Source organism: Kogia breviceps, chromosome 2 (genome assembly GCF_026419965.1).
Source record: "Kogia breviceps isolate mKogBre1 chromosome 2, mKogBre1 haplotype 1, whole genome shotgun sequence".
In the NCBI taxonomy this organism is placed as follows: Eukaryota; Metazoa; Chordata; class Mammalia; order Artiodactyla; family Physeteridae; genus Kogia; species Kogia breviceps.
The window spans coordinates 12,043,429-12,060,235 of record NC_081311.1 but is presented as its reverse complement, the minus strand read 5'-3'; the positions used below and the strand labels follow the sequence as shown (position 1 = coordinate 12,060,235).

General features: G+C 41.9%; 1 pseudogene; it reads right to left on the bottom strand.

Annotated features, from left to right (window-relative positions):
- Nucleotides 1–5,540: 5,540 nt before the first annotated feature.
- LOC131750784 (10 kDa heat shock protein, mitochondrial-like) lies at nucleotides 5,541–6,221 on the bottom strand (annotated as a pseudogene).
- Nucleotides 6,222–16,807: the final 10,586 nt, after the last annotated feature.

Sequence of the window (16,807 nt, the reverse complement as noted above, 5' to 3'; positions counted from 1 at the left end):
CAGGGTAAGCACTCAATAAATCTTCGTTGAAGAAATGACAATTGGTTAAAGCAAGCCTCCTATATTATAATTGCCCGTCTGCATGTTGGTCTCCTCTATGACCCTGGAAGTCCTTTGAAGGTAATGATTGGGACCGTTCATCTTTGTGTCCGGACAGTGCCTGGCTCATGGTCACACCCAAGCACCTTGGTGGTTCCAGCTGCACGATAACAAACTAGGTCCAAAACCTCACAGCCTTGAATTCCCAACCATGGAAGTGTCTGACCGAGGTTGGAAAGCTTTTAGGCAGTGGTGTACCAAAGGCAGACATGGGGTACACTGTGCTTGTGCCAGACGGTTCTCACTGAGCCTTTGGGTTCTGCACATTTAAAGCAGGAACTTGGAATGCAAATTCAGTTGAATATATTTTTTAGCAGAAACATGTCCTGGCAATACACTGTTATTTCTTGGGAAAAATGCATCTTACACTCAGGAGTCTTCAATTAATATTCTGCTTGCCTCTAGAAGAAGGCTGAGGGGAAGAAGAAAGAGGGGCTTGTTTGTGGGAATTGGCACATGTGCTCACACGTGCCATTGCTGGCATGCCATGAAGCCCAGCTCCTGCTTGGGAACTGAGGAGATTATGCCCAAAGCTGCACAAACCAACTACAGCCAAGGAAGCAGAATGAGTAAGACGCTGTGCATAGCGGTTTGGGGTGTGGTTTGAAATGAGGCTTCTCTGTGAAATGTGTTAAAACATGATTAGAAGGAACCCTAGAACGTGTGGGCTTTCATCCTGGGTTTGTGGATGTTAGATTATCTTCACATGGACGTTTTCATTGTGCTCTCTTCTCAGGGAGCATCTAAAATAGTCCCTCCTCAGAGAACCCTTTCCTGACCACCCAATCTAATCTAAAGACCAGACTGTTTTAATTCTCAGAGGAGCAGTCAGCACTAACTGGGAGTCTTCTTTGTTTCCTTGGTTTCTGTCTGTCTTAACATACTAGATGGTAAGCTTTAAGAAGCCAAGTTCTTGTTCACTACTGTATCTCCAACTCCTGGAACTATGCCCACCACAGGGCAGACATTCCATAAGTATGAGACGTGTGAATAAATGAAGGAATGGAGACCGTGGTAGACAGACTTCTAAGATGTCCTCCAAGACTCCTTCTCTGTGGTGTATATATCCTGTTTAATGTCTGGGACTGTAAATGCGATGGTGTATTACTTCTGTGAGTAGGTTAGTTATATGTCACAGTTGACTTTAAGAAGGGGAGATTGGGGCTTCCCTGGTGGTCAGGTGGTTAAGACTCCACCTGGTTGAGCAACTAAGATCCCACATCCCCCCCAGAAAAGGGAGGGGGACATCACCTGGGTGGGCCTAACCAATCACATGAGCCCTTTAAATCTGAGTGTAGAGGTCAGAGGTAGAGGAAGTAAGAGATTCAAAGCATGAGAAAGTATATGGAGGGAGCCACAGAGCAAAAAACTGCGGGCAGCCTCTAGGAGCTGAGAGCAGTCCCCCCGCCAAAAGCCAACCAGTGAATGGAGGCCTCAGTCCTACAACTGCAAGGAACTGAATTCTATCAACAACTTGGATGAGCTTGGAAACAGATTCTTCCCCAGAGCCTCCAGAAAGGAATGCAGCCTGGCAAGACCCTGAGCAGAGACGCAGCCACACAAATCTACAGAACTGGGAGCTAATAAATGGGTGTTGTTTTAAGCCACTGTTAGTGGTAACATGTTACATAACAAGAGAAAACTAATACAGAGACCTTAACAGATTTCTCCATATTAACTCACAGAGAAAAAAGAATGAAACACTATGGAGTCTTCACTTTGCAGGAAGTGAAAACCAAGGTACAACTCAATGGAGGAAAAGGGCAAGACTGTGTAAGGTGTAACTATAAACATTCAGACAGGGGCTTCCCTGGTGGCGCAGTGGTTGAGAGTCCGCCTGCCGATGCAGGGGACACGGGTTCGTGCCCCGGTCCGGGAAGATCCCACGTGCCGCGGAGAGGCTGGGCCCGTGAGCCATGGCCGCTGAGCCTGTGCGTCCGGAGTCTGTGCTCCGCAACGGGAGAGGCCACATCAGTGAGAGGCCCGCGTACCGGAAAAAAAAAAAAAAAATTCAGACAGCTCTAGCGAAAGCCTCATGAGACCTTTGAGACTCTCTGAGACTATGAACAAGTTACCGTACTCCACATTGGTATTTTTAGAACTAGAGGCATGTTACATTTCCTAGGGAACTAGGATTATAAATACATCTCAGTTATTCCTATGAGCACGCCAGTTTTGGAGTTAGTTGTGGCTTCAAACCACAGCTTTGCCATTTTGCTTGACATTCGGGAAGTAATCTCTCTGAGCCTCAGTTTTATCAACTGTGGAATAAGCATGATGAGGTTGTTGTGAGGTTGAGTGAGTTACTATGTGTATCGTTCTTAGCACCATCCCTGACACAAGCTCTCTAGAAATCATTTCCACGTACATGCAAGACGGATAAAATAATCAATGCTTGAAATATTCCCAGCCCCTTTCTGCCCCCTCAACTGCTAAACTATTCTGATGGTGAGTAATGAGCGTTTCCCCCTTTCCTTCCCCCTGTTTTCCACATCCTGTATTCGGGATGGGAAGTAATCAATCAGGAGGACAGCTGGAGAAGTTGGGTAGGAGATTCAAGTAGGAAGGGGCTGAGATGAGAAACAGAGGGATAACAGAGGGGTGGGAAAAAAGGCTAATTGGGGGGAAAAAGGAAAGAGGCGAGAAGATGAAGGTAACAAAGAGTTATTTCTACGGAGGGAGATATGAGAACCTGTGCCAGATGAATGAGAGAGAGAGGTTACAAAACTACAAGGGAGTCTGTGCCGACATAAATACATGATTGAATAGATAAATTGAGCAAATAGAGAAGTTTCCCATGGAGAAGAATTCCACATAATTTATACAGATACTTTGCCCTCAAGAGAGTGGAGCATAAGCCTCCACTCCTTAGGCGTCAGCTGTGCATAGTGACTTCTATCCAAAAAGAACAGTATAGAAAAAGGAGAGAGGGAGTGACTTTACAGGAGAGAAACCCAACAAACACAACCTCAGCCAGGTGATCAAGGTGTCATATGATGAGATGAGAACTGCACTTGACCGCTGTGGTCTTCCTCCCGCTAAATGCAAAACCCAGTCTTATCGTGAGAAAAACATCAGACAGCTAACTGAAGGACAGTTTATAAAATACCTGGCCACTACTCCCCAAAACTGTCAAGGTGATCAAAAACAAGGAAAGTCTGAGAAACTGTCACAGCCAAGAGGACCCTAAGGAAACATCCTAAGTAGAAACCTGAAACAGAAAAACTCATTAGGTAAAAATTAAGGAAATCTGGATAAAATATAAACTTCAGTTACTAATAAATCAACATTGGCTCAATAGTTGTGACAAATTTACTATACTTTAAAAAAAATATATTTATTTATTCATTTGGCTTACACCGGGTCTTAGTTGTGGCATGTGGGATCTTTTTAGTTGCAGCATGTAGGATCTAGTTCCCTGACCAGGGGATTAAACCTGGGCCCCCTGCCTTGGGAGCATGGAGTCTTAGCCACTGGACCAACTAGAAGAGTCCCACAAATGTACTATACTGATGTAAGATGTTAATAGTAGAAGAAATCGGGTGGGGAGTATATGGTAACTCTCAGTATTATCATTACAACTTTTCTGTAAATCGAAAACTGTTGTAAAACAAAGCATTTATCCCAGATTACAGTACCACATTTTTAAATTTAAAAAATACAATAAAATGTTTAAAAATATGAGAGGAAATGAATTTTAAGACATATTACTGTAGGTAATGAATTCTGTCATCTTTTTTTTCTTTTCGGTACGCGGGCCTCTCACTGCCGTGGCCTCCTGTCCGGTTGCGGAGCACAGGCTCCGGACGCGCAGGCGCAGCGGCCATGGCTCACGGGCCCAGCCGCTCCGCGGCATGTGGGATCTTCCCGGACCGGGGCACGAACCCGTGTCCCCTGCATCGGCAGGCGGAGTCTCAACCACTGCGCCACCAGGGAAGCCCGAATTCTGTCATCTTTAATGCTCTTTGAAAAATGCAAATAAGGATCAGAATTAATTTTATTTGCATTTTCCTTACTGAAATGTTTATTTTAATGCAACAATGTTTCTTTTAAGGCTCCAAAGCTGGGCCTCCTGGGGCCTAGGATCTACTCAGGTTCCAATATTAGCATCCTGAAATGTTGGAGAACACAAGAAGGATGACTTCCTCTTGGGAATGTTCTGGAAGTCTCGAATAGCCTGGAAGCCAGTTAACCATCAAGACAGAGTGTCAGGGAAGTTGACTGAATCCCCTTCCAGAAGTGACTTGCCAGTCCCCTGGCAGGCCTGGAATCCCTTAAAAGAGCTGCCACCCCAAAGAAGCTCTTGGCTGACTACATGCCTAATCTCTGATTAAATCCAGTTATGGAAACAGATGAAAAGAAGAGCCACACTTGGCTCACAGGAGCCTGGGCATTGGAACATCTGTGGAAAATATTGGGTCCCTTATCCACATACCCAGACAGTTTGGGCATTTTCCAAATCCATACCAGTGCCAACAACCTCTTTATCTTTTCCTGGGGAGAAAGGAGCAGGCTGCACAAACCAGACGTAGCGGGCCAGAGACTGTCACCCTTAGAAAAGCCTGCCAGGAAGGTAGGCCCTCGGCTGGTGTCAGGAACTTGGATTTCGGGATCACTTCCACCATCCCCAGAATTAATAAGGGTGACCAACTATGCCTAAACTATTCGTGCACACAGTGGGGTTCATGCTGAACATCTGTTTCCTTGTGAGAGGCTGGAATTTGTGTGTGTGTGTGTGTGTGTGTGTGTGTGTGTGTGTGTGTGTGCGCGCTAGGCGGGCCTCTCACTGTTGTGGCCTCTCCCGTTGCGGAGCACAGGCTCCGGACGCGCAGGCTCAGCGGCCATGGCTCACGGGCCCAGCCGCTCCGCGGCACGTGGGATCTTCCCAGACCGGGGCACGAACCCGTGTGCCCTGCATTGGCAGGCGGATTCTCAACTACTGCGCCACCAGGGAAGCCCAAGAGAGGCTGGAATTTTGGTACGTGCTGGGCAGAAGTTGCCTACGTGACCGGCACCTTCAATAAAAACCTTGAGTCTCTAATGAGCTTCCCTGGCCAACAATATTTCACATGTGCTGTCACAACTTGTCGCTGGAGGAATCAAGTGCATCCTGTGTGACTCCACTAGGAGAGGACTCTTGGAAGCTTGCGCCTACTTTGCTCTGAACATCAGCCCCTGTGCCTTTCCCCTTTGCTATTTGGCTTTGTATCCTCCAGCTGTAATAAATTATAGCCATGAATACAGCTATATGCTGAATCCTGTGAATCCCCTGAACAAATAATTGAATCTGAGGGTGGTCTTGGGGACACCCTACACAGGCTATTCTTCTTTGGGGGGAATATCATTAGTTTATTATAAAAAAGAGACATGGAAATTATTTACAAGATAAAATATCTCAGTGGAATAGGCAGCTTCACGTGATGCCATTTCAGTGATTTATTTCACTCTACATACTTTCCAAGAATGTCACCATCTCTAAGTAAGAAATAATCCTTGTCTAGAACTGCTTTGGTGCCTTAGAGCCCAGTCCAGTAACTACTACTGTTGTTTGCAATACTTTTCCTTGAGATTTTTCTGGAAGCATAATGCCTTTTTTGGTTACAGTTTTCGCTGCACTCTTTTCAACTAATACTTGGTCAAAGAGGGGGAAAAACTTTCTAAATGCCTGTCCTGCCGTGACTCCGGCCACCGTAGTTTAGTTCATACTCTCTACAAGGCTACTCTTATCTATAACATTAGCATAAAGATTTTTCTTGGTCCAACCCTTATTAGGACAGGCACAGAGGAAGATATGGTTAGCTGCATTTGATCACTGAGAAAACGGCCCAGAGAAGACTGGTTTAACAGCTAGGAGGGGCAGAGCTGGAATTAGAGCTCAAGTTTGTCTGTTTCCACACCCAGCAGTCAATCTTATCGCCAAAGGTTGGGGTGCCTCCCCTCTCTCCACCCTCTACTTCTCCCCCTTAACTCTGGAGAACCTGTCTGGCAGGACTGACAGGACTTGGGGGTGAAAGGGGAGGGAGGAAGGTGTCAGTTCCAGTCATCCTCCCACCTTCCCAGAGGTAACCTCTCCAACCCTACCCTCTGTCCCACTATCCTTCCCTCCTGGTACCCACCACCATCTCCCTCAAATCCTCTGTTTTAGTATCTATCGGTCATCATCTTCATCCTCATTTATTTTCTGAATGCCTCCACAATGTGCCAGAGACTAAGGTGACCCCGATGGGCCTTGGCCACAGGGGGCTGTCCCTAACTTACTCTTAGAGGAAGTACTTAGAGTGCCCACCTTGGGTCCCCACACCCAGCAGAGCCACCCAAGCAGGGCAAGGAGAGGCGATGACTCAGAGGCTCTCATCCTGTTCCACCTGAGACTTCTCGCCTTTTTCTCTTTCTGCAAGTGTGGATCTCTAGGTCTGAAATCCCAGAAACAATAGATCTGGTCATGCGTTCCCTCTCCTCTTTTCTGTTTTCCCACCTGTTGTAAGGTGGTCACAGGCAAGAACTCTGCTGTGCTTATGTCTGTACCCTCTCCCCAGCCTTCATCCCATGTCACAGTCTGTTTTGCAGATGCTAGCACACTGAGCAAAGGAAATCAAGTCTTAGTGATTCTACATTCTTGCTAATTTAATGGAAGATGATTACCCAAGCCCAAATACCACATAAAACTATAAAGTATTTTGGGCTAAATGTGTCTCTTTTAAGATTCAGCAAATGACCTTAGTGAAGTGGAAAAGACAGGATATCTGGGGTCTATGGATTTAACATATTTTTATTTATTTATTTTGTTGTGCCGGGTCTTAATTGCGGCATGCATGTGGGATTATTTATTTATTTATTTATATTTATTTGGTTGTGCCGGGTTTTAATTGCGGCATGCATGTGGGATCTAGTTCCCTGACCAGGGATCGAACCCAGGCCCTCTGCATCGGGAACACAGAGTCTTATCCACTGTGCCACTAGGGAAGTCCCTAACATTTTTTATTTTTTCTGTCTACCATGTTTCTTCAAATCTAGAAATGCCATCAGTGATTAAACACATCATTTTATAAGAAAGAAAAAAACACTACCAATTATAATTTTAGGATACATCCCAATTTCAGAGATTTAAAAATTTGGACTATTGGATGCAAAGAAATACAGCATTTTAAAAATTGTGAAATAAAAGTAATATGAGAAAAAAATTGCTGAAGTCATCTATGTAAAGTAAACCACTGTTACTAACATTTGAATATTTTTCAATATTGTTCTATATTTTTAAAGTTAGGGACCTTATAGACAGTATATTTAATGCCTTTATGCACTAAATATACACATTTATAAACATTTGTATTTGTATACATTTATGTACTATACATTTCCATATATTTGTATTTTTATTATATAGTCCACAGTGTTTGGGGTACACAGCCCCAAACCTTCCTTCACACCCTCCCCCCTTGCTTTTCCTCTGAGGAAACCACTGTCAGCAGCTGGGTATGCATCCCTCCCATCCTATAACATATATAAATACACATATACACATAGCAGCTTAGAGTTTTACACAGATGGGATTATAATGAGTTAGTACAAATATGTCTACCTCACTCTCTTTCATAGCTTCATAGCATTCTGTAATATGGAACGTATGATTGTTTTGTTTCTCCATTAACATTGGCTAATTTTCACATTTTCATTTTTTTAATAGAAGATTTATTTTCTTTTTTTAACATTTTTTTAATTTAATTTTATTTATTTTTTTATACAGCAGGTTCTTATTAGTCATCCATTTTATACACATCAGTGTATACATGTCAATCCCAATCTCCCAATTCATCACACCACCACCACCACCTGCCACTGCTTTTCCCCCTTGGTATCCATACGTTTGTTCTCTATGTCTGTGTCTCAATTTCTGCCCTGCAAACCAGTTCATCTATCATTTTTCTAGGTTCCACATATATGCGTTAATATGCGATGTTTGTTTTTCTCTTTCTGACGTACTTCACTCTGTATGACAGTCTCTGGATTCATCCATGTTTCTACAAATGACCCAATTTCCTTCCTTTTTATGGCTGAGTAATATTCCATTGTATATGTGTACCCCATCTTCTTTATCCATTCATCTGTTGATGGGCATTTAGGTTGCTTCCATGACCTGGCTATTGTAAATAAAGCTGCAATGAACACTGGGGTGCATGTGTCTTTTTGAATTACAGTTTTCTCTGGGTATATGCCCAGTAGTGGGATTGCTGGGTCATATGGTAATTCTATTTTTAGTTTTTTAAGGAACCTCCATACCGTTCTCCATAGTGGCTGTATCAATTTACATTCCCACCAACAGTGCAAGAGCGTTCCCTTTTCTCCACACCCTCTCCAGCATTTGTTGTTTGTAGATTTTCTGATGATACCTATTCTAACTGGTGTGAGGTGATAACTCATTGTAGTTTTGATTTGCATTTCTCTAATAATTAGTGATGTTGAGCAGCTTTTCATATGCTTCTTGGCCATCTGTATGTCCTCTTTGGAGAAATGTCTATTTAGGTCTTCTGCCCATTTTTTTATTGGGTTGTTTATTTTTTTAATATTGAGTTGAATGAGCTGTTTATATATTTTGGAGATTAATCCTTGGTCCATCGATTCATTTGCAAATATTTTCCCCATTCTGAGGGTTGCCTTTTCGTCTTGTTTGTAGTTTCCTTTGCTTTGCAAAAGCTTTTAAGTTTCATTAGGTCCCATTTGTTTATTTTTGTTTTTATTTCCATTACTCTAGGAGGTGGATCAAAAAAGATCTTGCTGTGATTTATGTCAAAGAGTGTTCTTCCTATGCTTTCCTCTGAGAGTTTTATGGTGTCCAGTCTTACATTTAGGTCTCTAATCCATTTTGAGATTATTTTTGTGTATGGTGTTAAGGAGTGTTCTAATTTCATTCTTTTACATGTAGCTGTCCAGTTTTCCCAACACCACTTATTGAAGAGACTGTCTTTTCTCCACTGTATATCCTTGCCTCCTTTGTCATAGATTAGTTGACCATAGGTGCGTGGATTTATCTCTGGGCTTTCTATCCTGTTCCATTGATCTATATTTCTGTTTTTGTGCCAGTACCATGTTGTGTTGATTACTGTAGCTTTGTAGTATAGTCTGAAGTCAGGGAGTCTGATTCCTCCCACTCTGTTTTTTCCCCTTAAGACCGCTTTGGCTATTCGGGGTCTTTTGTGTCTCCATACAAATTTTAAGACTTTTTGTTCTAGTTCTGTAAAAAATGCCATTGGTAATTTGATAGGGATTGCATTGAATCTGTAGATTGCTTTGGGTAGTATAGTCATTTTCACAATATTGATTATTGATTCTTCCAATCCAAGAACATGGTATATCTCCCCATCTGTTGGTATCATCTTTAATTTCTTTCAGCAGTGTCTTATAGTTTTCTGCATACAGGTCTTTTGTCTCTCTAGGTAGGTTTATTCCTGGGTATTTTATTATTTTTGTTGCAGTGGTAAATGGGAGTGATTCCTTAATTTCTCTTTAAGATTTTTCATCATTAGTGTATAGGAATGTAAGAGATTTCTGTGCATTAATTTTGTATCCTGTAACTTTACCAAATTCATTGATTAGCTCTACTAGTTTTCTGGTAGCATCTTTGGGATTCTCTATGTATAGTATCATGTCATCTGAAAACAGTGACAGTTTTACTTCTTCTTTTCCAATTTGTATTCCTTTTATTTCTTGTTTTTCTCTGATTGCCGTGGCTAGGACTTCCAAAACTATGCTGAATAATAGTGGTGAGAGTGGACATCCTTGTCTTGTTCCTGATCTTAGAGGAAATGCTTTCAGTTTTTCACCATTGAGAATGATGTTTGCTGTGGGTTTGTCATATATGGCCTTTATTATGTTGAGGTAGGTTCCCTCTATGCCCACTTTCTGGAGAGTTGTGGGTTTTTTTTTTTTTTTTTTTTTTTTTTTTTGCGGTACGCGGGCCTCTCACTGTTGTGGCCTCTCCCATTGTGGAGCACAGGCTCCAGACGTGCAGGCTCAGCGGCCATGGCTCACGGGCGCAGCCGCTCCGCGGCATGTGGGATCCTCCCGGACAGGGGCACGAACCCGCGTCCCCTGCATCGGCAGGCAGACTATCAACCACTGCGCCACCAGGGAAGCCCTGGAGAGTTATTTTTATCATAAATGGCTGTTGAATTTTATCAAAAGCTTTTTCTGTATCTATTGAGATGATCATATGGTTTTTATTCTTCAGTTTGTTAATATGGTGTATCACATTGATTGATTTGCATATATTGAAGAATCCTTGCATACCTGGGATAAATCGCACTTGATCATGGTGTATGATCCTTTTTTTTTTTTTTTTTTTTTTTGCGGTACGCGGGCCTCTCACTGTTCTGGCCTCTCCCGTTGCGGAGCACAGGCTCCGGACGCGCAGGCTCAGCAGCCATGGCTCACGGACCCAGCCACTCCGTGGCATGTGGGATCTTCACAGACTGGCGCATGAACCCATGTCCCCTGCATTGGCACGCGGACTCTCAACCACTGTGCCACCAGGGAAGCCCCCATATGATCCTTTTAATGTGTTGTTGGATTCTGTTTGCTAGTATTTTGTTGAGGATATTTACATCTATATTCATCAGTGACATTGGTCTGTAATTTTCTTTGTTTGTAGTATCTTTGTCCGGTTTGGGTATCAGGGTGATGGTGGCCTCATAGAATGAGTTTGGGAGTGTTCCTTCCTCTGCAATTTTTTGGAAGAGTTTAAGAAGGATGGGTGTTAGCTCTTCTCTAAATGTTTGATAGAATTCACCTGTGAAGCCATCTGGTCCTGGACTTTTGTTTGTTGGAAGATTTTTAATCACAGTTTCAATTTCATTACTTGTGATTGGTCTGTTCATATTTTCTATTTCTTCCTGGTTCCGTCTTGGGAGGTTATACCTTTCTAGGAATTTGTCCATTTCTTCTAGGTTGTCTATTTTATTGGCATAGAGTCACTTGCAGTAGTCTCTTAGGATGCTTTGTATTTCTGCAGTGTCTGTTGTAACTTTTCCTTTTTCATTTCTAATTTTATTGATTTGAGTTCTCTCCCTCTTTTTCTTGATGAATCTGGCTAATGGTTTATCAATTTTGTTTACCTTCTCAAAGAACAAGCTTTTACTTTTATTGATCCTTGCTATTGTTTTCTTTGTTTCTCTTTCATTTATTTCTGCTCTGATCTTTATGATTTCTTTCCTTCTGCTAACTTTGGGTTTTGTGTGTTCTTCTTTCTCTAGTTCCTTTAGGCATAAGGTTAGATTGTTTCTTTGAGATTTTTCTTGTTTCTTGAGGTAGGCTTGTAAATTTCCCACTTAGAACTGCTTTTGATGCATCCCATAGATTTTGGATCATCGTGTTTTCATTGTCATTTGTCTCTAGGTAGTTTTTCATTTCCTCTTTGATTTCTTCAGTGATCTCTGAGTTATTTAGTAACGTAGTGTTTAGCCTTCATATGTTTGTGTTTTTTATGTTTTTTTCCCTATAACTGATTTCTAATCTCATAGCGTTTTGGCTGGAATGCTTGATATGATTTCAATTTTCTTAAATTTACTGAGGCTTGATTTGTGACCCAAGATTTGATCTATCCTGGAGAATGTTCCGTGTGCACTTGAGAAGAAAGTGTGGAATGTCCTATAAATATCAAATAAATCCATCTGGTCTATTGTGTCATTTAAAGCTTGTGTTTCCTTATTAATTTTCTGTTTGGATGATCTGTCCATTGGTGTAAGTGAGGTGTTAAAGTCCCTCACTATTATTGTTGATTTCCTCTTTTATAGCTGTTAGCAGTTACCTTATGTATTGAGGTGCTCCCGTGTTGGGTGCATATATATTTATAATTGTTATATCTTCTTCTTGGATTGATCCCTTGATCATTATGTAGTGTCCTTCCTTGTCTCTTGTAACATTCTTTATTTTAAAATCTTGATATGAGTACTGCTACTCCAGCTTTCTTTTGATTTCCATTTGCATGGAATATCTTTTTCCATCCCCTCAGTTTCAGTCTGAATGTGTCCCTAGGTCTGAAGTGGGCCTCCTGTAGACAGCATATATATGGGTCTTGTTTTTATATCCATTCAGCAAGCCTGTGTCTTTTGGTTGGAGCATTTAATCCATTCACGTTTAAGGTAATTGTTGATATGTATGTTCCTATTACCATATTCTTAATTGTTTTGGGTTTGTTTTTGTAGGTCCTTTTCTTCTTTAGTGTTTCTCACTTAGAGAATTTCCTTTAGCATTTGTTGTAGAGCTGGTTTGATGGTGTTGAATTCTCTTAGCTTTTGCTTGTCTGTAAAGCTTTTGATTTCTCCATCGAATTTGAATGAGATCCTTGCCTGGTAGAGTAATCTTGGTTGTAGTTCTTCCCTTTCATCACTTTAAGTATATCATGCCACTCCCTTCTGGCTTGTGGAGTTTCTGCTGAGAACCCAGCTGTTAATCTTATGGGAGTTCCCTTGTATGTTATTTGTCATTTTTCCCTTGTTGCTTTAAATAATTTTTTTTGTCTTTAATTTTTGCCAGTTTGATTACTATGTGTCTCGGCATGTTTCTCCTTGGGTTTAGCCTGTATGGGACTCTCTGCACTTCATGGACTTGGGTGGCTATTGCCTTTCCCACGTTAGGGAAGTTTTCAACTATAATCTCTTCAAATATTTCCTCGGGTCCTTTCTCTCTCTCTTCTCCTCCTGGGACCCCTATCATGAGAATGTTGTTGCATTTAATGTTGTCCCAGAGGTCTCTTAGGCTGCCTTCATTTCTTTTCATTCTTTTTTCTTTATTCTGTTCCGCAGAAGTGAATTCCACCATTCTGTCTTCCAGGTCACTTATCTGTTCTTCTGCCTCAGTTATTCTGCTGTTGATTCCTGCTAGTATATTTTTCTTTTCAGTTATTGTGTTGTTCATCTCTGTTTGTTTGTCCTTTAATTCTTCTAGATCTTTGTTAAACATTTCTTGCATCTTCTCGATCTTTGCCTCCATTCTTTTGCCGAGGTCCTGTATCATCTTCACTATCATTATTCTGAATTCTTTTTCTGGAAGGTTTCCTATCTCCACTTCATTTAGTTGTTTTTCTGGGGTTTTATCTTGTTCCTTCATCTGGTACATAGCCCTCTGCCTTTTCATCTTGTCTATCTTTCTGTGAATGTGGTTTTTGTTCCACAGGCTGCAGGATTGTAGTTCTTCTTCTCACATTTTCACTATTACTAGTAGCGCTGTATGAAGATCCTTGCACATGCATATTTGTGTCCATGTGTAAGTATGTCCTAAAAGTAAATTGCTGAGTTTGCACTTTTCCATTTTGATAGATACTGCCAAACTGCCTTTTAAAAAGGCTTCATTAACATTTTTTCTTTAAATACATAAAACCCATATTAAACAAAATGGTATTTCCTAGTTAAATCAGAATGAACTACCGCAAACTCTATAAACAATTATGTTCCTGTTGCTTTTATCTTTCATGTGAAATTCTAGAGCATGCAGCTGCATTATTAAGTGTTTCTTTCCAATTGTCCCAGAGGCCCAGCAAACAAATCCAGGGAGTTTGTGAACTAGTTCTGGGTGTTCCATCTGTGACTGTGGTTCTCACAGCCCCACAGATCACTGTTGAAAGACTAAGCCTGCAGCATCCACTACAGTACTGGACCCTGTGATGTTCCTCAGGGCATGGATCCTTGTGCTTATTTTTGTGGTGGACCCTGAATCTCTGAGGAACTCTTGCTCTGGCTCCTCAGGGGAACCACTTGCCTCAGGAGCAGCAGGTTAGGTAGGGCTGGTTTCAGGGTCTATCACCCCATGCACACAGAACCCGTGTCACTTTCTCTCCTTGGAGGTGTTGGGATCCCTTCAGGTGTCTGGCACATTTCCTCTTAAACTCCCAAACACAAAAGGAGGTGACTGTATGTCTTAATCCCAGGTGATGAGGGAACAATTGCCCATCCAAGGAAGACTATCTAGGTGAACTCAATGGCCCTACCCCTTTACTGCAGAGATAATGACTCAAAGGTAATTTTCTCAAACTTCTCTGTTATAAGAGAACAGGGGGAAAGCCCCACAGAAATATAATATCCAGCAGAGCACTCCATGTGCATCTAAAACTAATTGCCTAAGAGTAGCTATATTAGTTTGCTAGGGCTGCTATAACAAAGTACCACAGACTGCGTGGCTTAAACAACAGAAGTTTAATTTTTCACCATTCTGGAGGCTAGAAGTCCAGGAAAAAGGTGTCAGCAGGTTTGGTTTCTCCTGAGGCCTCTCTCCTTGGCTTGCACAGCCGCCTTTCTGGTCCTCGCGTGGCTTTTTCTCTGTGTGAGCTCATCCCTGGTATCTTCTTGTGTGTCCAAATTTCCTCTTAAAAGGACACAGGTCAGATTGCACTAGAACCCACACTAACAGCCTCATTTTAACTTAACCACTTCTTTAAAGGCCCTATCTCCAAATAAGTCCCATTCCAAGGTAATGGGGGTTAGGACCATGCTATATAACAATGGGTTATTTCAGCTCATATCAGTAGCTGTTATATGTGATTTTATATAGTTATCCTAGTTGATTGGGTGGCAGTGACCTTCCCTAAAAGCAGGTACTTAAGGCGCAGATTGATGCAGGCTGATGTATTATTGAGGCTGTTAAGAGGAATCCACAAGAGGAAATGTTTTCCTTGGAAACACTTTTTCTGTAGAGCCCCACGAGACATTTCCAAGGCCAATGAAACAGGAGTGCAAATGTCCGCTTGGCTTACAAACTGATTCCGACTCTGCCTCGCACTCCTCAGCCCCCAATACTTGCATATTTTCTGTGGGAACTAGAAACATTAAGAACTATTTACTACAATAGTGAGCACAGGGAATCCAAGAGTGCACGCCCTCCAGGAGTTCAGTCTAATGGGAGAAACAGAAGAGCCATATACGCACCTAAATATACACCAGTCCTAGCTCTCTGGTCAAATCCTATTAGGCTTTGGAAGAGAGACAGTGTAGTTTTTCCTGGGTTTAGGGAAGAAATCATACCTGAGACTTGATGATGAAGAATTTCTCAAGGTAAAGAGCAGGTAGAATGAGGAGACTTGTTTAAAATATAGCAGCACTGTAATGATACAGTAAAACACAGGAAGTAAACTTAATGTCCATCAACAGACAATGGAAGTAATCATATTTTCACATGCAAAATATCACTCAACACTTAAAATTACTGAACCAGAGCTATAAATATTAACTTGGATAAATCATAACGCTGAGCAAAAAAAAAAAAAGAAAGCAAAAAGCACTTTACAAACAAATACAAACAGCACGCCATAGCATGGGAGGCTGTGTAGCACAGTGACCCGGTGTGTGGCTAGAATCCCACGGCCTGGTGTCACATCCTGGCACTGCCACTTGTTATGCTGAGCAAGTTGCATCTCCTTTCAGCTTTCTCACCTGTAAATTGGGGATCATAATAGGACTTACAGCAAGGGTACCGTGAGGATTTAGGGAAGTAATACAAGTAAAGCACAGAGAACAATGCCTGCCACCCAATAAACGTTAACTATTGTTGCAATGGTATAAAGTTTTAGAAGGAGTATAATATTTTATTGAGTGATACATACACATATACCAAAGTTTAAAAACATACAGGAAAACAACAATTAACAAATTTAGAATAGTGGTTACCTCTGTAGGATAGGGAAGTTTAAGATTTTAGGGAAGAGAAGGAGAGTGCTTCAACTACATTTATAATACTTTATTTCTTTTTACTTTATTATTATTATTTTTGGCCGCTCCTCGAGACATGTGGGATCTTAGTTCCCTGGAATCCAACCTGCTGCCCCTGAAGTGGAAGCATGGGGTCTTAACTACTGGACTGCCAGGGACGTCCTTGTAATACTTTATTTCTTAAGCTGGGTGGTAACCATATGTTTTTCTTAGATTGGTATGTGTGTATGAAATATGTCATATTAAAAAAAATTTTTTTTGTAAAGATCAAATGAGATGAGGGTGGGATTGTATTCCTACAGACTCGAAAGATCTTTCCCTGATTAGTTTTGTGTGATTTGGATTTAGAGGCACAGAGAATCTGGAAGAAAAGATCCTGCAGCCACCCAAACTGTCTGGCTCCTTCCCATCATTCAGATCCTGGTTCAAATATCCCTTCCTGAGGGAAGCCTTCTTAACACCCATTTCAGATCAGCGCACCCCATCCACTCTCTAACAAACGGCACTATTTTATTGAATAGGCTTATCCCTCTGGGCTGTTTTAGTAAGTTCCCCATTGGAATGCTCTGTCTTAGTCAATACTATATTTCTAAAGCCATTTTATTTTTATTTTTTAAATTAATTAATTTATTTATGGCTGCGTTGCGTCTTCATCGCAGCGCACGGGCTTTCTGTAGTTGCGGCGATCGGGGGCTGCTCTTCGTTGCAGTGTGCCGGCTTCTCATTGCGGTGCCTTCTCTTGTTGCGGAGCATGGGCTCTAGGCGCGCAGGCTTCAGTAGCTGTGGCATGCGGACTCAGTAGTTGTGGCTCGTGGCCTCCAGAGCGCAGGCTCAGTAGTTGTGGCACACGGGCTTAGTTGCTCTGAGGCATGTGGGTTCTTCCTGGATCAGGACTGGAACCCATGTCCCCTGCATTGGCAGGCGGACTCTTATTAAACACTGCACCACCAGGAAAGTCCTAAAGGCATTTTAAATCCTTTTTTTTCCCTTTTTTTTCTTTTTTTTGCGGTACGCGG